Source organism: Pinus tabuliformis, chromosome 2_2 (assembly GCF_031772625.1).
Source record: "Pinus tabuliformis cultivar Carrire ecotype Pingquan chromosome 2_2, CPIR1, whole genome shotgun sequence".
Taxonomy (NCBI): Eukaryota; Viridiplantae; Streptophyta; class Pinopsida; order Pinales; family Pinaceae; genus Pinus; species Pinus tabuliformis.
The window spans coordinates 770,001,390-770,025,989 of record NC_142300.1 but is presented as its reverse complement, the minus strand read 5'-3'; positions in this window follow the sequence as shown (position 1 = coordinate 770,025,989).

Below are 24,600 nucleotides of genomic sequence, written 5' to 3'. Positions count from 1 at the left end.
GCAATATTACTACACTTGTCATTTATATCATCGACACATATATGATTAAAAGAAAAGCACACCATAAACATCCAATAGTGGAAGGAATACAGAACTGCTGTTAAAGCACATACATATATTCGATAATAGCAAAGATAATCAAATAACAATTCATATGAAAAGAATGAATTCAGAAATAGATAAAAGTACCATATGAGCTGCTAGACACTCCCAATATCAATCGCTACTTGAGATTCTTCCTTCAACGCAGAAACACTTTCAAACAAAGACAATAGTGCACAATTGCATAAAAGCTTCCTTGTCAAATTTAGAATAACTAGTCCAGTTTCATAAAAGAATATGGCTGAAGCACAATAGTGCAACTTCAGTCTTTAAGTCAAGTACAAAACTTTACGACCCTTTCCAAAACAATGAAAGGATCTATAAATACTTAATTAATTTAACTATCTACGAAACTGAAATCCTACTTAATTGGTATCAATTGATTTTGATCCTATTTTCTTTAGCAATCTGGCAGTCAGCGGCATGAATCATCAAGTAGGATGTTTGCCTTTAAATCTGAGCTGACTTATCGCAAGCATCGGCTCCACCTCGGGTGGTCTGTTGAGGCGAGAGCTGAGCTGGGCAGCATAGGTGGCATCCTGAATATCGGGGATAATATACCCGATTGCATCCGTAAGGCACTTGAGGGCGGCTCTCTGTGTGTGTGGTTTTACCAAGAAGAACCAATAGGTGTCCCAGGTTAAACTGTTAATCCCAGCAATTAATCTCCCCTTTTCCTCTAGATCTGGATAACATGATTGCTCCAATGTTTTCATTGTTGTCAATTTTCCTGGTGTGCATTGGGAAATCATGTTTGATAAGTAGAGAGTGTTATTGACTAATTCAACTAAATTGCTTGAAGTTGATTTGCATATTGAAACTGCCCTCTCTGCTTTCATTAACTGGGACTGCCATTCTGTAAAGAGTATATCTTTATGTGACTCTAAGATTCTTGGTAAATTCGCCGCTTGTCCTTGATCGGTATCTTGCGAGTCGAGAAATGCAGCTATCGTTTCTTCAGCTTGATCCAATTCAGTCCTAGCCTTGTCTACTTTATTACTTATGGATGCCGTTAATTCACATAGTGGCTCTGCCTGGGCGATTTGTTGACATAGAAGCTTAATTTGGGCTATCAATGCAGTGTTTATCTGTAGTGCTTCTACTCTGAATTCAGCTACTTGTGGAACGCCCTTTGTCTTTTCAATCTGTGCTGATAGTTGAGCGATTTTCTCATCTTTTGATTTCAGCATTTTCTTATTCGCTGCCTTCAATTGCGCCAAGGCCTCTGACAATTATTTCTGCTTTTGGATTGTGCTGTGGTCAATCCTTTGTTTTTCTGCCTGCAATTGTTGAGTTTTTTGACTATTTAATTGCTGTTGCGTCAACAATTGTTGCTCTGCCTACTCCGCTTTCTACTTTGCTTCAGTCAGCTGTGCCTGTAACAAGAAAATTTCCTGATCCTTTGTTTTCAGTAAAAGACTCACCTCCGATGCCTTATCTATTGTTGCTGCTGAATAGGCTCCAGCATATTGTGACAGTTTTGTCAGGTCATCGGAGGGGTCAAATTCCTCCTTCCAAACCACATTGCCCGTGACCCTCTGTTCTGGGAAAAGGGAAGGTTGATCGGTCCTTCTTCTCTTCCTCTATCGTTTTACTACAGCTTTATGTCTTGGGCTGTAGCAGACATCCAAGGGAGGAATCTCATCTACCTGCAAAATGATTTGATCGGAGGGGTCCTTTGGTATTATCTCTACCTCTTTTGAAATGGGTGGGCCGTTGGTTCCACTTAGAACCTGTGGTGAAGTGGTTTCCTGTGTGTCTGCTGCCTTTGAAGTTTCAGTTTCCTTTGAACATTCCAGACCACTGATAATGGAATCAAATTGCTGCCATTCCTGGAGCAATTTTGGGTCAATATGAGTATCCATGTTTACTTCAGTGGTGGTCTGTTTCTGTTCTTTCATCTAGGTCTCTTCCTGCACTTTCTCCTGCTCTGTAGTCTGAGTTTCCTCCTGTGGCTTTTCTGGTTCTATTGTTGTAACCGGAGGCTCCTTTGACTGTTGCCGTTCAGGCTCGCTTGTCGATGTTGTTGGGGTTGTTGCTAATAGATCTAGAGGCAGAGTTTGCAACCTCTGTTCTCTAAGTCTGTTAAATTCAACCAACCCTTCATCTTGATATTTCATTCTAGCAAATGCCTTAACCTGCATTATTGACTCAGCGGAGGAGAACAGGTCATCAAACATATCTTCTTTATGATCAAATTTTGACAATTTGGCCTGCTCTAGTGCATTATAGGCAACTTTGCTTGGATCAAATTGCCTATTAGGGAGGGTTGCTAGAGTTAATGATTTAATCTTTGTAGCTTCTTTTTCTGCATGTTTGAGATCATGCAAGGTATAGACACCGCATCTCAAAGGAAAAGAGGGACAGCCCTGCTTCTTATTTTTCTTGAGAGTCTGCGTAACACTCTCAGCAATGATCTGGTAAGCGATTTCCCTTGCCAGAAGTTTATCAGGTATGTATAAAGGGAGGACATGAGGTTCGGCTCGGCTATCGAAAACTCTTATATAAGTGAACTTCTCCTCCCCGAACCATCTCCCTACTGCTGTTAAATCAATCCCAGCTTGGTAGGAAATCTTGGGAACAAGTTTATCAAAAATAGAATAATAAATAGGAAACATAAAGCCATTGCAGACTTGGTACAAATGGTGCTTATAAGAGGATTTCCATAATTTCTGATGGTATATGTGAATAGGCATGGGGTCTTGTGGCGTCCACCTCCAGCCGAGCACGGGAAATTCATAATTAAAACACAAGGTATCTAAAATATAGGCACTGTAATAGAATGGGGGAATTATCCTTTCAGAAATGCGGGTCTTATTCCTAAACTCAAGAACAGCTGTGGCTAGTTTATCTGAGAGAATAGTGGCCCAATCCATTATTATACTGTTGCATGCCGCTTCCATTAAGGGAACCATTTCTATAGTGAAATTAGAAGAGTCGTGCAATCCCCACAATCTACACATCATTATTCCAGCGTAGCAATAAGGAGAAGCCAGGGAATCAACCGAGTACTTACCAGAAGATTCATGTTTTTGCTTTGTCGGATTTTGTCTCCAACCCCGGATGGGTTCGGATTCAACTTCGTTCTCGTTTCGGAATTTCTCCAGGAACGCCTTATTGTATTTCTTCTCTGGCTCAGGCAAATGATACATTTGCCTTAAATCATCAGCCTTGAATGACCCGAAAATTCTCTCGTCTCTGGTGCTGAAGGTTCTATCCATGATTGGGATTTCCTCAATTTCCCACCGCACTACATCTGTATATGGGAGAATTTGTTCCCTAGCTGCTATCTGATGAAGGAAGGAGTCAGCTAAGTCCTTTAGAGTACCATCAGATTTCCGAGTTGAATCTGCAGTGGCTTGTACTGTTGTCACTTCAGGTTCTTCGGCTTCAATCAAGTTGTAGGTACTTTGCCAAGTAGTTTTGCCGAGACCAGAACATGTAGTATCCGAAATCAATCCTTTCTTTTTGTTTGAGGGATCAGCGACAACTTGTCCTGTGGCTGGCGCAACGGAAGGGCCTGTGGTTTTCTTAGATTTCTTCCCCATTTTGCTTGAGTTTTCTTCTTTGGATGAATTCTGCACAGAAGCGAAAATAAACGTAACACAGAGAATTGGCAATGAAAACTCCAATATGGTGAGATATATTGATCAATGCGTGATGAGAGAAAACTTTTACAATGGCCGCGGATACAATCCATAGGAAGATTTTAGGACTTACAATTTCATTAAATGGCCGTTTAAAACCTGCCAATCCTTAAATGCCCATTATATCATTAATCGGCCGAATGATTCGTTTAAGCGTGTTATAGATGTTTTGGCGGTTGAGCGCAGGTGAATCATTGCTTGACAGATCAAGCTTTTAATATGAATCGATCGTAATATCCCTCCATTTTAACGGCTTTTTGAAATCTGCGCTTTATCGCAATCGGCCATGGGGGAAAGCTTAACCTCTTATATTGACATCTTTTGAAACCCTGATCGCCGATAGCGATATCGCATCGCATCGGGAGTATTGGCCTGGGGGCGCTTTAAGAATGTGCATAGAGCATTGCCGATAGCCGATAGCGATATCGCATCGGCGGAAACCAATGTGCCATTTACTTATGTTCCTTGTGTCATTGCGATATGCGATCTTGCGATCGCTTTATCGCAAAGATAAAAGATTGATTTATTTGATCAAAATGGGTTTTTCAAAAAGGTTTTTTATAATGTTTTCATTTGGTTTTCGGACCTTTCTAAATAATACAATATTGATACCAATCAAAATCTAAAGGGACCCATTTCATATGATAGTTTTGTGAATAAAAATGATATGAAATGGGGGATTTTTGTAGAGCACAACAATTGGCGATTCGCTGGAAGAAACAGTTATCTCTGAAAAGTATAGAAATACTTAAACTTTTTCGAAATAGAGTTCTAATCAAAGGGGAAAATTCTAATATAACTAGGTATATATGCATTCCGAGTAAAATGAAACTATTTTTGCTAATTTCCTCTCTTTTTAAGAAAATAGATACATTCTAAGTTTTAAATAGGCCTCTATTGGTTTATAATGATAAAACAGAAAACCTTTCCAAATCATCTTTTATAGTGAACTCGTCTGTCATAGGTAGAGCCTCTGCTGCCAGCAAACGTTCATAGTTTCGACAGGGATACCTTTTAACCATGTTATTGTCCATTGTCCCATCCAATTAAGAGTGTGATTAACAGAATGAATTCAAAACATGTTTTCATATTTTGTATTTCTTTTCCTTTTTCTGTTACTGATAAGATAAAAAGCCATTGTCCTGGTTTGGTAGCCAGCTATTGACAATGCCATTCACTGGTAATAATCTAACCGAACAAGCTGGCTCGTGATGAGACCCCTTGTCTTATAATTCTTAAGCCATTACCCTGTTATGGTATGCAGTATTGGTAATGTCGGTTAAACTATTTCCCTATGATCATGGTAAGCAGGCTTTTAATAAGACCTCTTATCTTTTATATCAAAATTTTTAGAATTACACTCTGAGTAATCATAAAATTTGGTGAATGGGATGGACAATTTTCTCCTTAAGAGTAGATGGATGACAGGGTAAGAGTTGAAGATGCTGAAGTTGGATTAGCTTCTATCTTGATATTGATAACCTTTTGTGACCAATTTGAAAACAGAAAATGATTTACAATACTTCTAAATTTTGAGAGGAGTTCACAAAACTTGAAGTGTGGTTTCAGAATACAATGATACCTAGTTTCCTAGAAATTATCCCTTTTGGTTAAGAGTTCTATTATTTTAAAAGCAAATATCATACTACTTCTGTGGATCAAATTTTCAAACACAGCAAAGGTCAATGGAGGATACTTTACAACTTTATTTTCTAAAGATCCTACAAACTACAAAACTCTATTAAACTAAAAGGAGAAGGGGTTACCTCCTCAATTAAAGAATTTCTTCAAGATAAGGCCATTAACAGGGAGAGAATCTCTCAAACCTGATAAATCTTGCAATATAAAGGTCGAATGGCCTATCTTCTCGCAGATCTGAAATGGTCCAAGCCACATCTTCTGGAACTTGGTGTGTTTTCCCTTGTCCTCATGGGCTTTGTCCCATTTCAGAACTAAATCACCGACTTGAAATTGTTTTGAACCGGATGAGACTGAATCAAAAGCTGCCTTGATGATTTGCTGATGTTTGGCATGAATAACCATGGCTTTTTCTCTTTCCTCTTCTAGTTTTAAAATTTGATCATGTCTAAGCTGAATAGAAGAAGAAGGACTTTCCTCAATGAACTAAACTAGGGCTAGAGAAGGAAGAACAAGAATTGTGGGTAGTACTGCTTCTTTTCCATACACAAGGTTGAACGGAGAAGATCCTATATAAGCTTTCTGTGTTATCCTATCAGCCCATAATGCAAACATTAAGGATTTGTGCCAGTTTTTATGATTCTGTTCGATAGTTCACTTAATGATTTTGATCAGATTTTTATTAGTAGACTCTGCTAAACCATTACCCTGGGGATAGTAATTAGCAGAATATTTCAATTTAAATCCTCTTTTAATAGCGAAATCAAACATAGCATTGCCTGAGAAGTAAGATTCATTATCAAAAACAAGAGCATTTGGGACACCAAACCTGGTAATGATGAATTGATCCATGAATTCAATGATTGCTTCGGAATTTTCTATCTTCAAAGGAATTGCCTCAACCCACTTAGTAAAATAATCGGTAGTAGTAAGGATATACTTATGCTGTTTGGAAGAAGGTGGAGTAATTTCCCCAATGATGTCCAATCCCCATTGCTCAAATGGTTGTTCAATGTTGACTGGTTGCAGAGGGAAAGCTGGTTTTCGTTGTCTTCCACTAGAAGTTTGACAATTGCGGCATTTCCTTACATACTCGTGGGCATCTCTAAACAGAGTGGGCCAGTAGTATCCAGCATGAATAATTTTGTGAGCTGTTGTGTCAGCTCCAAAATGTCCTCCTGCTGGTCCATCATGTAACTCCTGCAAAACCTTTTGTGCTTCAGGTTTCTCAAGGCATATTAATAATATTGAATCATAGTTCTGCCTAAAAAGCACATCATCAATAATCGTAAAATTTTTCGCTTTTAACCTAATGGCCCTTTTGTTTTTGTAAGATAGGTTAGGAGGTGCATAACCATTTTTTAAATAAAAGATTAAGTCTGCATATTGAGACTCAGAATCAGTAACACTTATCTGGTTAACTTCTTCAGTTTGATCTGTATCACTTGATTCTGGAATGTTGGATGCTCCTGTCAATAACCTGCAAAAACCTTGGCCCCTAACAATCTTTGCTGGCTTAATTTCTAAGTCATATTCTTGAAGCGATGTGACCCAGTTTTCCCTTTTTTCACCTAGTTCTCTTTGGATTAATAGTTGCCTAACTGTAGGGGAAGGAACTATAACTTTTGTGTGGGTTTTCAAAAGGAAGGGTCTATAATGTTTGACAGCTTTAAATACAACAAAGGCTTGTTTTTCTACTTCGGAGTAATTCAATTCAGCACCCTGAAGATTTGAACTAAAAAATGAAATGGGTGCTTCCAAATTGTGATCGTTGAGCTGCGTGAGTACTGCGACATAAGACGAGGTGGATGCGATAGTGTATAATGTAAAATGATTAGAAAAATTGGGAATATTTAAGGCTGGGGCATTGATTATTGATTGCTTGATTAAATCAAACGCTTCTTTTTCTGCTGATCCCCACTTAAAGAATGAATTTTTCTTGATCATAGTTTGAAGAGGCAAAATAATTTGAGAAAAATCTGGAACAAATCTTTTAACAAAATTGATTTGGCCTAAAAATGACTGCATGGATTTCTTATTATGTGGGAAAGGGATTTCAGAGATTTCTTTGATCCGATCAGGATCAATATAAATGCCATCTTTAGACACAATAAAGCCTAAGAGCTTTCCTTGGTCAAGAGCAAAGAAAGATTTTTTAGGGTTAAGAGAAATACCATATCTTTTGCAGCGTTGAAAGATTTGATTTAGATCATGCAAATGATTGGACCTCTCTTTAGAGAATACAGTAATATCATCAAGATAGACGACTACTGTTCTATTAATTAACCCTTTAAAAGCTATATCCATCGCTCTTTGGAATGTCGCTCCTGCATTAATAAGTCTGAAAGGCATTTTCTGATATGCATATGTTCCCCATTTTGTTCTGAATGTGGTTTTAAGCTGGTCATCAGGATGGACCAAAACTTGGTTATATCCTGAGAAACCGTCTAGAAAGGACATTAGTTCAGAGCCTGCTACTGATTGGAGTATTTGCTCCATGGTAGGTAATGGGAAATTGTCTTTTAAGCTCGCTTTGTTCAAATTTCTGAAATCAATACAAATCTGAATGTCGCCATTTTTCTTTCTGACTGGCACTATATTGGAGACCCAGTTTGAGTGTCGGACTAGAAAAATAATCTTGGCTTTCAAGAGTTTGTTAAGTTCAGTTTTTATTTGACTCTCTAAGCTTGGATGTATTTTTCTTAACTTCTGCTGAATTGGTTTCTGATCGGAAAGAACTGGAATGGTATGCTGGATAATGGATGTATCATATGTCTTCAAATCATCATATTTGCAAGCAAAAACCTGTTTATTTTTCCTTAACAGTTTAATGAATGCCTCCTTCTCTTCCAAGGAAAGTACTAATCCTAAATTAATGTTTTGAGGAGTTTGCTCAATGCCAAGATTTATCAACTCAAACCTTAGGGTAGAACTTTGGAGCTTTGTATTAGTCACAGGTTTAAACCTGTCTTTAATATCATAAAGATCTTCCAGCTTTACCACAGGCTTAGGGATTGAATTTTCCTGAGGTGTTTCTCTCATTCGAAAGTCATGCTCATTTTCCTCAATAATTTGATTATCATAGGACTTTTCAGAAGTTAAGAATTGTAAAATATCCTCATCATGGTTGAATACTCTCCAATTAGTGACATATTCAGGAATTGATGGCCTAAAAAGCAATTCTACTGAAAATCTATCTGGGTTGTAGTCTTCAGAAGGTAGGAGCTTGGAAGCTACATTGGCTAGCAAGTCGGCTGCCGAGTTTTGAGACCTAGGGATGGAGGAAATATTAAATGCCGAAAAGTGTGAGGTGAGTTCTTGTACTAGCGACTGATAATGTTTAAGATGATTTGAAAGACAATGAATTGTATTTCTCACCTGTTTGATAATAATTTCAGAATCGCCGAATACTTTTAAATATTGCACTTTAAGGCCGATTGCTTTATACAGTCCTTGGACCAAGGCTTCATACTCGGCTGTATTGTTAGTGCATTCAAATTCTAGCCTACAGGACATCATTATTTTTTCTCCTTGTGGATTAACCAAAATACATCATGCTCCTGAGCCCTCACTAGATTTGGACCCATTGAAATATAACGACCAAAATAAAGAAGTATTAACAATTTTATTTACAGTTTTCTCAATATCATTGAAACATCTAGACCTATCTGTTTGTGAAAAATTCTCAATCTAAGATGTAAAATGGTTCACTGAGAAAGGGGATGACTGGGCAGTAAAGTTACCAAAGAATGACTCAGATGAATAATTCCCCAAAATGCTATTATTAAATGCTACAGGTTGGTTTTCTTGCTCAAATTCAGTAACTGTATGGGTCATGTGTTTTTTCTCGATCAATCCTTATTTGATTTGGCTTACCCTTATAGGGAAGCCACATATGTGACCAATCTGTAGAAATATACCCATGTAGTTTTTCAGACCAATCCCTACTCAAAATTAAACCGTAAAATTCAGGTATATCGGCTATTAGGATATCAATCCTTTGTACTAATCTGGGATCAGCAGATAACCTGATAGTTACGGAATTAATCTCTCCCACAACCTGTACTTTGGTCTTGTCCAACTGTACAATATGAATAGCAGACTTCTGGGGTTCAATGTTCAGTTTGGAACAAACTGAAGCTGGCATTATGTTAGAAGATGCCCCTGAGTCAATCAAACAGTTGTGCAGTTTTCTGTTATAGATCTCATAGGTTAGAAGGAAAGGTGGAGTATGAGAGTTTGATCTATCTCCAATCAGAACCGCATCGGTAGCTTCGACCATACCAGGAGGAGGTTGCCCTGAATCATTAGCAGCTTTAGCACTGGGAAGAGGTGAAGAAGGAACAACATTCAATTCTTTGAGAAGCAATTTCTGCTGATGTTTTAATTTACTAAGTTCAAACATAGTAATGTTTGCTTTAGTTTTCTTCATGTCATCAACAATATTGTATTCCATTGAATCGGATACCACTAACGTTTTAGATGTTGAAGGAGTATTAGAAGTTGAAGGTTGGTCTTGGGGAACTGCTGCAGGTGATTTCTTTGCAGGTATTTTTTCCTTTGTTGTAGTAGCACCTGCACTCCTTTTCTTTGACGTTGCCTGAACAGGTTCAAAAGTACTTTTACTCCTAGTAGTGACCGGGAACGCTTCTTCTTCATTATCGGTATCGGAGTTGGGGAGTATAAAATCCCACATTCCATGACATTCAACTATTTCTTCTTCAGCATCAGTTGGTGAGATTGTTTCCTCTTCCTCTTCTTCTTTCTCTGAATCTGCATTAGATATGACATTCGGTGGCTTTGATTCGGTTTTCTTATAAGTCCTAAAGGGTCTTTTGGTTGAGGTTTTGGCTACCTGTTTTTTTATTTCAACCATTTCATTTGACAAAGTTTTTAGGACTTTTTGCAAACCCTCCATGTCATATGGGTCTTTTGGGGTTTTCTTCCTTGAGTCATCTTTAAAAGAGACTTTTTTGGCTTTTCTGTCTTCCAGAGCAGCTTTCTTTTCTAGAGCATTAATACGTTTCTCCACAGCAAGTGCTTCTTTCATATTTTCGGCTAAGGTAGGTTTCCCAGCCCTATCTACAAAAATGGCTATATTGGCAGGTAGGGAGGTTATATACCATTCGCTTCGAATTTGTTCACTTGGTTTGGAGGCCATCGGGATTTTATTCAGGAGTTTATTGAATCGAGCATTAAATTCATTAATTGGTTCCCTATGCTCTATCCTAAGATTGGAGAGATCGTTTATTAACGTAGCCAAAGACCTATCATCTCCATATTTGGTAAGAAACTGCTCTTGGCAAGTATTCCAACTGGTAATGGAACCAGAGGGTAAAGAAAAATACCAGGATCCTGCTGATCCTTGCAAGGTGTAAGGGAAAAGTCTAACAACAACATCTTGTTCTGTTACTCCTTTCAAGTTCACTGCCAACATGAAATTATTAATATGTTCCTCAGCCTGGGTCCCATCATCTGGGTTAAACTTGGGTAGCCATTTTTTAGGGGCATCTGGTAATGCATGCAATGGTGCAGGCATGTTGACTGCACCAGGCCTGGTCCATGGATCTGCCATTGTAATAGCAGTAGTGGTTGATACTACTGTTGGAATTCCAAATGTCTGGGAAGGAAATAATGTTGAGGAGTGAGTAGGTTGGGATGTTAAAGCTCCTAATCCCTGATGAACAACAATATGTAATGAGGGAGTGGATGGTTGACTTTGCAGAGAGGAAGATGAAATGGAGGATGTGGATGAAAGCTCTTCACTGTCAGATCCTTCAGTATATTTCTTCGCCTTTTTCCTTTTGGGTAAAGGGAACTCAGTGGGTTCAATACCGAGCTTTTCGCTCTGAAGTCTAGTGAGAGGGTGAGGTAAATTGAACTGCGAAGTCGCACTGCTTTGTGATAGCTCAGATTTCTGGGGTGAAATCGAGAAGCTCTGAAGTTTGTGGATAAGAGACTGGACTTCAGGGGATTCAAGACTTAATTGTTCTAGAGTATGATGGGTTTTAGCAGTGGTGGTTGATTCCTCTTCTTCTTGTTTGGATACTGGAGAACCAGCATGCAATTGGGAAGTTCGAGGGGATACGGAGGGAGAATTACTCTTAGAATGGCTTGCAGATTTGGGTTTTCTTGCCATTCACAGTCCCTGGCCCTCCTTTTAGCGCCAAAAATGTTGATGCCCCGAAAATCGTTGTATCAACATTGGGGGATAACCACCCGGTTCGGACCTTAGTACAGCTCCTTTTCCGTTTGGAATGGTGGCTCCGACTGGGGATAATGGGACCAGTTTCCCAGAAATGGATAAACAGAATGAATGATTGGTTGAATAATCTAATGATAGGCGAATAGCTAAATCTATCAGTAAAATAAAAGAGCTATTACTTATCCCGGGAACTATTGTACTTTGAAGTGTAGCGCTTGATGATCTGTGTCTATGGACAGGCATATAGATGACTCCATCTAACAGACATGGACATTAATTCATTCAAGAATTACTTTGCTTAAATAGTTAAGCAAAGTGATTAAAGCAATATTAATACACTTGTCATTTATATCATCGACACATATATGATTAAAAGAAAAGCACACCATAAACATCCAATAGTGGAAGCAATACAGAACTGCTGTTAAAGCACATACATATATTCGATAATAGCAAAGATAATCAAATAACAATTCATATGAAAAGAATGAATTCAGACATAGATAAAAGTACCATATGAGCTGCTAGACACTCCCAATATCAATCGCTACTTGAGATTCTTCCTTCAACGCAGAAACACTTTCAAACAAAGACAATAGTGCACAATTGCCTAAAAGCTTCCTTGTCAAATTTAGAATAACTGGTCCAGTTTCATAAAAGAATATGGCTGAAGCACAATAGTGCAACTTCAGTCTTTAAGTCAAGTACAAAACTTTACGACCCTTTCCAAAACAATGAAAGGATCTATAAATACTTAATTAATTTAACTATCTACGAAACTGAAATCCTACCTAATTGGTATCAATTGATTTTGATCCTATTTTCTTCAGCAATCTGGCAGTCGGCGGCATGAATCATCAAGTAGGTTGTTTGCCTTTAAATCTGAGCTGACTTATTGCAAGCATCGGCTCCACTTCGGGTGGTCTGTTGGGGTGAGAGCTGAGCTGGGCGGCATAGGTGGCATCCTGAATATCGGGGATAATATACCCGATTGCATCCGTAAGGAACTTGAGGGCGGCTCTCTGTGTGTGTGGTTTTACCAACAAGAACCAATAGGTGTCCCAGGTTAAACTGTTAATCCCAGCAATTAATCTCCCCTTTTCCTCTAGATCTGGATAACATGATTGCTCCAATGTTTTCATTGTTGTCAATTTTCCTGGTGTGCATTGGGAAATCATGTTTGATAAGTAGAGAGTGTTATTGACTAATTCAACTAAATTGCTTGAAGTTGATTTGCATCTTCAAACTGCCCTCTCTGCTTTCATTAACTGGGACTGCCATTCTGTAAAGAGTATATCTTTATGTGACTCTAAGATTCTTGGTAAATTCGCCGCTTGTCCTTGATCGGTATCTTGCGAGTCGAGAAATGCAGCTATCATTTCTTCAGCTTGATCCAATTTAGTCCTAGCCTTGTCTACTTTATTACTTATGGATGTCGTTAATTCACATAGTGGCTCTGCTTGGGTGATTTGTTGACATAGAAGCTTAATTTGGGCTATCAATGCAGTGTTTATCTGTAGTGCTTCTACTCTGAATTCAGCTACTTGTGGAACGCCCTTTGGCTTTTCAATCTGTGCTGATAGTTGAGCGATTTGCTCATCTTTTGATTTCAGCATTTTCTCATTCGCTGCCTTCAATTGCGCCAAGGCCTTTGACAATTCTTTCTGCTTTTGGATTGCGCTGTGGTCAATCCTTTTTTTTTCTGCCTGCAATTGTTGAGTTAGTTGACTGTTTAATTGCTGTTGTGTCAACAATTGCTACTCTGCCTGCTCCGCTTTCTGCTTTGCTTTAGTCAGTTGTGCCTATAACAAGAAAATTTCCTGATCCTTTGTTTTTAGTAAAAGACTCACCTCTGATGCCTTATCTATTGTTGCTGCCGAATAGGCTCCAACATATTGTGACAGTTTTGTCAGGTCATCGGAGGGGTCAAATTCCTCCTTCCAAACCACATTTCCCGTGACCGTCTGTTCTGGGAAAAGGGAAGGTTGATCGGTCCTTCTTCTCTTCCTCTGTCGTTTTACTACAGCTTTATGTCTTGGGCTGTAGAAGACATCCAAGGGAGGAATCTCTTCTACCTGCAAAATAATTTGATCGGAGGGGTCCTTTGGTATTATCTCTACCTCTTTTGAAATGGGTGGGCCGCTGGTTCCACTTAGAACCTGTGGTGAAGTGGTTTCCTGTGTGTCTGCTGCCTTTGAAGTTTCAGTGTCCTTTGAACATTCCAGACCACTGATAATGGAATCAAATTGCTGTCATTCCTGGAGCAATTTTGGGTTAATATGAGTATCCACGTTTACTTCAGTGGTGGTCTATTTCTGTTCTTTCATCTGGGTCTCTTTCTGCACTTTCTCCTGCTCTGTAGTCTGAGTTTCCTCCTGTGGCTTTTCTGGTTCTATTGTTGTAACCGGAGGCTCCTTTGACTGTTGCCGTTTAGGCTTGCTTGTCGATGTTGTTGGGGTTGTTGCTAATAGATCTAGAGGCAGAGTTTGCAACCTCTGTTCTCTAAGTCTGTTAAATTCAACCAACCCTTCATCTTGATATTTCATTCTAGCAAATGCCTTAACCTGCATTATTGACTCAGCGGAGGAGAACAGGTCATCAAACATATCTTCTTTATGATCAAATTTTGACAATTTGGCCTGCTCTAGTGCATTATAGGCAACTTTGCTTGGATCAAATTGCCTATTAGGGAGGGTTGCTAGAGTTAATGATTTAATCTTTGTAGCTTCTTTTTCTGCATGTTTGAGATCATGCAAGGTATAGACACCGCATCTCAAAGGAAAAGAGGGCCAGCCCTGCTTCTTATTTTTCTTGAGAGTCTGCGTAACATTCTCAGCAATGATCTGGTAAGCGATTTCCCTTGCCAGAAGTTTATCAGGTATGTATAAAGGGAGGACATGAGGTTTGGCTTGGCTACCGAAAACTCTTATATAAGTGAACTTCTCCTCCCTGAACCATCTCCCTACTATTGGTAAATCAATCCCAGCTTGGTAGGAAATCTTGGGAACAGGTTTATCAAAAATAGAATAATAAATAGGCAACATAAAGCCATTGCAAACTTGGTACAAATGGTGTTTATGAGAGGATTTCCATAATTTCTGATGGTATATGTGAATAGGCATGGGGTCTTGTGGCGTCCACCTCCAGCCGAGCATGGGAAATTCATAATTAAAACACAAGGTATCTAAAATATAGGCACTGCAATAGAACGAGGGAATTATCCTTTCATAAATGCGGGTCTTATTCCTAAACTCAAGAACAGTTGTGGCTAGTTTATCTGAGAGAATAGTGGCCCAATCCATTATTATACTGTTTCATGCCGCTTCCATTAAGGGAACCATTTCTATAGTGAAATTAGAAGAGTCGTGCAATCCCCACAATCTACACATCATTATTCTAGCGTAGCAATAAGGAGAAGCCAGGGAATCAAACCGAGTACTTACCGGAAGATTCATGTTTTTGCTTTGCCGGATTTTGTCTCCAATCCCAGATGGGTTCGGATTCAACTTCGTTCTCATTTCAGAATTTCTCCAGGAACGCCCTATTGTATTTCTTCTCTGGCTCAGGCAAATGATACATTTGCCTTAAATCATCAGCCTTGAATGACTCAAAAATTCTCCCGTCTCTGGTGCTGAAGGTTCTATCCATGATTGGGATTTCCTCAATTTCCCACCGCACTACATCTGTATATGGGAGAATTTGTTCCCTAGCTGCTATCCGATGAAGGAAGGAGTCAGCTAAGTCCTTTAGAGTACCATCAGATTTCCGAGTTGAATCTACAGTGGCTTGTACTGTTGTCACTTCAGGTTCTTCGGCTTCAATCAAGTTGTAGGTACTTTGCCAAGTAGTTTTGCCGAGACCAGAACATGTAGTATCCGAAATCAATCCTTTCTTTTTGTTTGAGGGATCAGCGACAGCTTGTCCTGTGGCTGGCACAACGGAAGGGCCTGTGGTTTTCTTAGATTTCTTCCCCATTTTGCTTGAGTTTTCTTCTTTGGATGAATTCTGCACAAAAGCGAAAATAAACGTAACACAGAGAATTGGCAATGAAAACACCAATATGGTGAGATATATTGATCAATGCGTGATGAGAGAAAACTTTTACAATGGCCGTGGATACAATCCACAGGAAGATTTTAGGACTTACAATTTCATTAAATGGACGTTTAAAACCTGCCAATCCTTAAATGCCCATTATATCATTAATCGGCCGAATGATTCGTTTAAGCATGTTATAGATGTTTTGGCGGTTGAGCGCAGGTGAATCATTGCTTGACAGATCAAGCTTTTAATATGAATCGATTGTAATATCCCTCCATTTTAACGGCTTTTTGAAATCTGCGCTTTATCGCAATCGGCCATGGGGGAAAGCTTAACCTCTTATATTGACATCTTTTGAAACCCTGATCGCCGATAGCGATATCGCATCGCATCGGGAGTATTGGCCTGGGGGCGCTTTAAGAATGTTCATAGAGCATTGCCGATAGCCGATAGCGATATCGCATCGGCGGAAACCAATGTTCCATTTACTTATTTTCCTTGTGTCATTGCGATATGCGATCTTGCGATCGCTTTATCGCAAAGATAAAAGATTGATTTATTTGATCAAAATGGGTTTTTCAAAAAGGTTTTTTATAATGTTTTCATTTGGTTTTTGGACCTTTTTAAATAATACAATATTGATACCAATCAAAATCTAAAGGGACCCATTTCATATGATAGTTTTGTGAATAAAAATGATATGAAATGGGGGGTTGTTGTAGAGCACAACAGAAACATAAAGATGAAGAAAATGAGAGAAAAAGACATGAGCTTTTCCATTTTCGAGTTATTTCCAAGCATCAAAAGATCGATACTTTGTTTGATAGTGGCTCACAAGTAAATTTAATTTCTAAAGAAATTGTAAAGAAGTTGGGATTACTGACTACACATCACAAGAAACCATTCCCATTAGGTTGGTTAAGTGATAAAGCACAACTACAAGTGACTAGACAATGTAAACTTAAGTTTTCTTTTAGGGCAACATTTTTAGATGAGGTTGAGTTAGATATAGTTCCTCTGGATATATGTGGAATTGTTTTGGGAAGTCCCTACTTGTATGATAGAAAAGCTGTTTTCTATAGAGCTGAAAACAAGTTTCTCCTTGTTAAAGATGGAATCGAATATATTGTAAGAGCTCATAAGCTCAAGAATAATTATACTCTCCTAAACTCAGGGCAGATGAAACGAATTGTAAATTCATGCAAACAATTTTTACTAATAGTTGTAAAGGAAAAGAAACTTGATAAAACCAATGTATTTGAGGGCTATGATACTAAACAACAAGTTGATTTAGAAAAATTTGTTTCAGAATGTGATATCTTGTTTCAAGAACCTAAAGGTTTGCCACCCAAAAAGGAAATCATGCATGATATTAATTTGCAGCAAGATGCTCCATTGCCTAACATCAAAATGTACAGTTTGTCCACTTTAGAGAATGCAAAAATCAAGAAGCAGGTGCAAGATTTGCTTGAGAAGGGGTTCATTAGACCTAGCACATCACCATGTGGGTCTCCAATCATTTTGGTGAAAAAGAAATATGGCTCGTGGAGAATGTGCATTGAATATCGAGCACTAAATAAGATAACAATCAAAAATCATTATCCCCTTCCTCGCATAGATGATATATTAGATCAGTTAAAGGACGCTGCTTATTTTTCCAAGTTAGACTTGCATAGTGGATATCATCAGGTCAGAGTTGCAGAACAAGATGCAAGGAAGGCTGCCTTCAAAAAAAGGCAGGAATTGTACGATTGGCTGGTTATGCCTTTTGGCTTAACTAATGCTCCTGCTACTTTCATGAGAATAATGAATGATGTACTCAGACCTTTTCTTGATGATTTTGTTATTGTATATCTGGATGACATTCTTATATTTAGAAAAACGTGGGAAGAACATTTAAAGCATGTTAAGCAGACATTAGATGTTTTGAAAAGAGAAAAACTTTATGTTAAACTCTCAAAATGTGAATTTGGCAAAACATCTTTGAATTATTTGGGACATATAGTAGTGGGTGGTGAATTGAAGATAGATCCCTCTAAGGTGGCAGTCATTGTAAACTGGCCTAAACCAAAATTTGCTACAGAAGTTAGAAGCTTCTTAGGAGCAACACAATATTGGAGAAAGTTCATTTCTAACTTTTCCTTAATTGTAGGTCCCCTACATGCTTGAACAGGATTGAACAAGGTGTTTTAGCGGGGAGGCAAATAGCAAAAAGCCTTCGACACCTTGAAAGAAAAGATTAGTACAGCACTAGTACTAGCACTGCTCGATCTTCAAAGACCATTTGAGATCCAAATAGATGCCAGTGACTATGACATGGGAGCAGTGTTGATACAACATGGTAAACCCATATGTGATCATTATGAGACATTTAATTTTGCAGTAGTTAACTATCCCACATATGATATAGAATTGTATGCATTAGTACAGAGTGTGAAAAAGTGGAAACATTACTTAATGGGCAAAGAGACAGTTATACATACTGATCATCAACCACTCCAATATCTACACTCCCGAACTAAGTTGCAGCAATCAAGACACTATAGATGGATGGGTTTTCTACAACAGTTTCATTTAGTTATCAGATATAAAAATGGCATACATAATAAAGTTGCAGGTATCTTATCCATACCAATTATAAACGCATCTACTGTACTTAAGCATAACTCAGTATTGCATGAGAGCTACATTGAATAATATGCTCAAGATATAGATTTTAAAGATGTATATGCAACTTTAAGTCAAGGCAAACGAGTAGAAGAATTGGATTATCACATTAAGGACCAACTCTTGTAACATTGTGGGAAGTTATGAATTCCACAAACTAAAAGATTAAAGATAATTTGAGAAGCACACACTTCTCTAATATCAGGTCACTTTGGGGTAACTAAAACGATTGCACAACTGCAAATATTTTGTTATTGGCCAAAAATGAATGAGATAGTTTCTCGATATGTAAGAGGGTGTACCACGTGTGTGAAAAGAAAGCCCAACAATAGAAAACTAGTCTTGTACACTCCACTACCATTTCCTTCTCATCCTTGGGAAAGTGTTTCCATGGACTTTGTTGGAGGACTACCTAAATCTAGGAAAGGTCATGACTATTTATATGTTGTTGTGGATAGGTTTAGCAAAATGTGTATTTTGATACCTTGTAATAAACAGATTACAGCTAAACAAAGTGAAAAGTTGTTCTTTCAGCATGTATGGGTTCATTTTGGATTACCCACTTCCATTGTATCTGATCGAGACACCCAATTTGTTGTGAAGTTTTGGTCGAGTCTGTGGGAACTGATGTACACCAAACTAAAGAAAAGCATAGCTTTTCATCCACAAACAAATGGCCAGATAGAAGTGGTCAACAGGACAGTGATCCAATTGCTCATAGGCTATTGCATGAAGCATCCCAAACTTTGGGATGAACATTTTTGTTATGTGCAGCATGCTTACAACCGAGCAAAACATTCTTCTACACAGAGATCTCCTTTTGAGACCTGTTTAGGTTTCACACCAAGGTCACCCTTGGATTTTGCCTTTGGTAAAGACATAGCAATTGATGGACACAGTGATGTGGACAAGGCAACCAAGTTCATTGAACAAATCCAAGAGATTCACTAGGCAGTACAAGAACAACTGGAAAAGAGCCAAGCTAAATACAAGGCAAGGCATGACAAGCATCAGATGGAGCATAGTTCCTAAGTTGGTCATCAAGTCTGGCTGTATATCAGCAAAGACACAATGCAAGGTGAAGGTAAAAATCTAAAGCCAATAAGGTATGGACCTTTCAAGATACTTGAGAAAATTGGTGAGAATGCTTTTCTCCTTGATTTACTAGCTTACATGCACATCTACTCAGTCGTTAATGTAGATAGCTTGAGACTATTTGAACCTTCATTAATTGAAGATCTCGAAGAGCAGAGTCAATTGAAGATCTATTACCTGAATATCTCAATGAATTGCAGGAAGACACAGTTCTGGACAGGAAGGTGAGGACGACGTGTAGGGGAGATGTTGAGTACCTCAGGATTGGACTCAAGGGTTCAAAGCCAAGCAGTGCAAAATGGATAGAGATTGGACAAGTGAGACAACTATACCCTCACTTAGTCGATGCTTGAAAACCAACTTTTGGTGGTCCAAAAGCTTTTTCAGTGGGAAGGCCGTGATCTGAATTGGATCCTTAAACACTCTTAAAGTTCCCTGAACTCTATAAAACTCATACCAAAGTTTCAAAGTATTATGGATGTCGAAGCTTATTAGAAATTACCTTTGAACAATGGAAATTTATGGTCAGCATGGAACAAAGAGGACCCTCGGTCAAAGCGTGCAGACTGTTGGCCCATGGTGACTGTGCACTAGAAAAAACTGACAAATAGGAGGTAAAATCCAAAAACAGAGGCAGTTTCTAATAATCGCATATTGTAGGGCATCCCCCTCAGTGAAGGAAAGCCCCCAAGCACTCGGTGACGAGGAAAAGCATAAAACTGTATGGAAATTGCCGATTCCGTCAAAAGGCGGGTCCCGCGCAAAAACTGGCAGGATATCGGAAGGGCTTCAAGCGGTAAGCGGGTTCAGCCAAGTCCTGCCCAATGCCATACACTGGGTGACATGCGTCCAGCGGATGGGAGAGAAGACCGCTCAGATCGCACAGGTAAAGGTCATGCTACTTACCCGCGCGATATGGATGGAGACTGTAGGATCTGGAGGCTGCAAATCAACGACAGAGAAATGATCCGATGGATGACCAGATTCGATAGGGAAATAGGCTAAGTCATATGAGATTTGAGGTCTGGCATGACCGATGAGTTGGCAAAGGAATCAGTTTCATGGGCAATCTTGGAGCAACGGAAATAACGACCGTTCAAAGAGAACTGACACTCAGTTCATGAGAAAACAAGTGGCCACCTCTCTGTGAAGCGTTACACAGTGATGATGATGTAGAGCAGGGGAATTCAAGCGGATAGAGGCAGGAGATCCAGAGAATCGGGAAGTGGAAATGAACAGTCAGGGAGCAGATTGGCTTTAAGCCACAAACAGACAAAGAGAAAAGAGAGCAGAGAAAGAGAAGTAGAAATCTGAAAGGCAAGAAAGAAGTGAATTGCAGAGAACAGAGAAGTCGAGCTAACCTGCAGAGCAAAGGCAACATCGAGAAGATAGAGACAGAGAGAGTTCGAGAGTCTGTGAACTCCAGAGAAGGCTTGAGAGGTTCAAGCAACTCCTCTGTGTATACCTGTCAAGTATTGAGTACCAAATTGGATTCATACCACTGAGACCAGTTGAGATCGAGATTCAATAAAGGGATTCTATGTACTCTAAAGACTTGGGGAATCCAAGTACAATCCTACTGATCATCATTTGTTAAAGTGAGACTCAAATTGAGCTACTTATTGTAAAAACTCTGCTTTAAGACACAATAGAAAGGCCACCACTGAAGGCTGGACCAGGAGATGTAGCCCAGGAGGATTGGGTGAACTCCTTATTAAATTTGTTGTGTTTATGTGTTTTCTTACTGTGTTCTCTTACTGTTTCAGTGTCTGTGCATTTCACAATCTTATCGATCCGTTGCATAAAATAACATAGGCACACCCTAACACTTGAGTCTTTAATACCTTCATTATTTCTATGAGTTCATTTACAGGTGATTTCAGATCAATGTATCATTTATAGATGAATTCTCAAGGAATACATGGATACATTTCCTTAAGAAGAAATCTGAAGTCTTTGACAGGTTTAAATAATTTAAGGCTCTGGTGGAAAACTAGACAGAGAAGAAGATAAAGGTGTTGAGGATAGATAACGGTGGACAGTTTTGTAGTAAGGAATTTGAAGAATTCTGTAAGAAGTGTGGTATAGCACGGTAGAATACTACTCTATATACACCTCAGAAAAATGGAGTTTCAGAAAGAATGAACAAGACGTTGATGGAAAGGGCAAGAAGCATGCTCAGTACTGTCGGGTTAGGACAGGAATTCTAGGTAGAGGCGGTGGAGACGACATGTTACCTAGTCAACAAATCACCTTCATCAACGTTGGAGGATAAGACTCCACAAGAGGTATGGACTAGTAAGAAACCCTCTCTTTCGCATTTGAGGGTATTTGGATGTGATTCATATATACATGTTCCAAACGAGAAACGAACCAAGTTGGATAGTAAATCTGAAAAGTGCATCTTCAATGGGTATAAGGATGGTTTAAAGGGTTATAAACTTTGGAACCCAGTAACAAGGAAGGTTGTGTACAACGGATATGTGGTGTTCGGAGACGTGAAATATGTTATTAAACATGAAGTCCAACCAAAGGAACTTGAGAAGATAGAGTTTGATCTAAAGGAGGAAGAATCATATTCTACAATAGAGGAGGAATCAGAAGATGAAGAGCCACAAACTCCGGGTGTGAGAAGATCATTTCGAGAAAGAATGCAGCAAGAAAGGTATAGTCCATCTAATTTCTATTCAATTTTTTCTTTATCTATTACTAATGATGATCCTAGAACTATGAAGGAAGCAGTAGATTGATAGGATGGAAAACTTTGGAAAGAAGCCATGGTTGATGAAATGGCATCTTTGCACAAAAATGAGGCTTGGGATCTGGTGGAGTTGTTGGCTGGAAGGAAACCCATTGGCAGCAAATGGGTGTTCAAGAAGAAGACAAATGCAGAAGGAAAGGTGGAGAAATACAAAGCTTGGTTGGTAGAAAAAGGTTATTCCTAGGTGCCGGGAATTGATTTTGGTGATATTTTTTCTCCTGATGCCAAGGTAACTTCTATTAGATTACTTTTATCTGTTGCTGCTGCTTTTGATTTTGAGGTAGAATAGATGGATGTGAAGACATCATTTCTTCATTGGGATCTAGAAAAAGATATCTACATGAAGCAACCTGAAGGCTTTGCGGTGAAGGGTAAAAAAGAACTGGTATGCAAGTTAAAGAAGTCTTTGTATGGGTTAAAATAGTCACCAAGGATGTGGTATCAGAAATTTGATACATTTATACAGGGACTTGGCTTCACTAGAAGCAAAGTAGATCACTGTGTGTATTTTAAATTAATTGGTGACCGTGTTATTTATCTGGTCTTGTATGTGGATGATATGTTGCTGGTTGGAAATGATAAAGAAATTATCCAGGATTTGAAGACCCATTTGTCCTCCAAATTCAACATGAAAGATATTGGTGCTGCAAACTATATTTTGGGCATGGAAATTAGAAGAGATCAGACAAAGAGGAAGCTCTGGTTAAACCAGTGGAAGTATGTCGAGACAATATTGTAGAGGTTTAATATGCGGGATATTAAACTGGTGAAGGTTCCTATACCTGTAGGTGTAAAGTTATCTACTCAACAGTGTCCCAAGACACAAGAAGAGGAAGAGGACATGTCCCGTGTTCCATATGAAAGTGCAGTTGGTAGCTTGATGTATGCGATGGTCTATACTAGGCCAGACATTACACAAGCAGTGGGAGTATTGAGCAGGTTTATCTCAAAACCAGGGAAGGAGCACTAGACAATAGTGAAGCGGATTTTAAGGTATTTGCGTGGCACTAGTGATTATGGTTTGTGCTACCAAGGAAGACCAGGATTGGACAAAGTGTTGGATATTCGTGGCTTTGTTGATGTAGATTGGGCTAGAGAGCTGAATCGGAGAAGATCTACAAGTGGGTATGTGTTTAACCTATTTGGAGGTGTAGTCAGTTGGATGAGTAAGAAACAATCTGTAGTGGCACTATCAACTACATAGGCAGAATACATGGTAGCCACTCATGCAAGCAAGGAAGCAGTTTGGTTGCAGAGATTGTGTTCAAATATGGGGTTAGTACAGGGAGCTATAAGCATAGACTGTTGCAACGAAAGTGCAATTTTCTTGGCAAAGAACCCTGCATATCATTGAAAGACAAAGCACATTGATGTTCAGTATCACTTTGTGAGGGATATGATAGAAGGCAAAAAGGTGTTGCTAGTAAAGGTGGACACTTTGAAGAATATTTCAGATGCATTGACAAAATTAGTGAGCTCTAAAAAGTTCTTTTGGTGTAGAGAAATAATGGGTTTTGCAGGGTTGGATAAATGACTAAGCTCTCTTGTGGCCCCTGTTAGCTCTGCTACATTTTGTGACCTTTGATGGATAGAGAGCAGGGGTAGCAGTCTAGTTTCATGTTTTTTAGGGCTCGCAGAGGTTGGTTCCTATTCTATTTCATGCCCCTTATAACTCCCACTAACCTTTGTTTCTTCTTTCCTAATAAATTCCCCTCATTTCCCCTTTAAACCTTATGTTCCTCTGTTTTGCCTCCAAAACCCCTTTAGCCCCTTTTGCCTACTCCTAGGTCATATTGTGTTTATCACTGTTAAAACCTGCTTACCCTTTTTAAACCCTGTTACCTCTTATTAAAAAGCCGATATCCCGGTAAAATCTACATAAACCTTTATTTGTTTAATTCCCCGGCATTAACCGCTTAGCCTTTATAATCGCGCGTATAATAAAAAGTCATAACCCTAAGTTTTAATAAAGCCCGGGCCTGCGCTCACCTGTCACATCATCCAACATACATGTGTATTAAATCTGGGCCATCCGTTTACCATCGCCATGATCTGACGCTGTACGCTCTCCCCGCTCCGTGAACTTGCTCGTCTGATAACCAGCAGGGAAGTGAATTCATGCCTGCCATGCGTCATTTTATTACTGCATCGCTTGCCCATGTACGTAAATAGCCCTCTCTGAAAAGGGGTGCAGGGAAACCACTTACCGCCCTCCAGTACGGCATCCTCGTGCGTTAACTGCCGACCATCTTTGCCGCCCGTCCAATCATCAATCTTGTGATCGGACGACCCTCATCCCTCCATTCCTGTTTGTTCTTGATGCCATCCATATGCCGATCTCCGCCATTTGATTTACTAGATCCGATGGCCTACAATCCATCTCGCCTCTGTGCCTTCCCATCGCCTCCTACCAGCAGATCTAGGCCGTCCATCTAATCCATCCA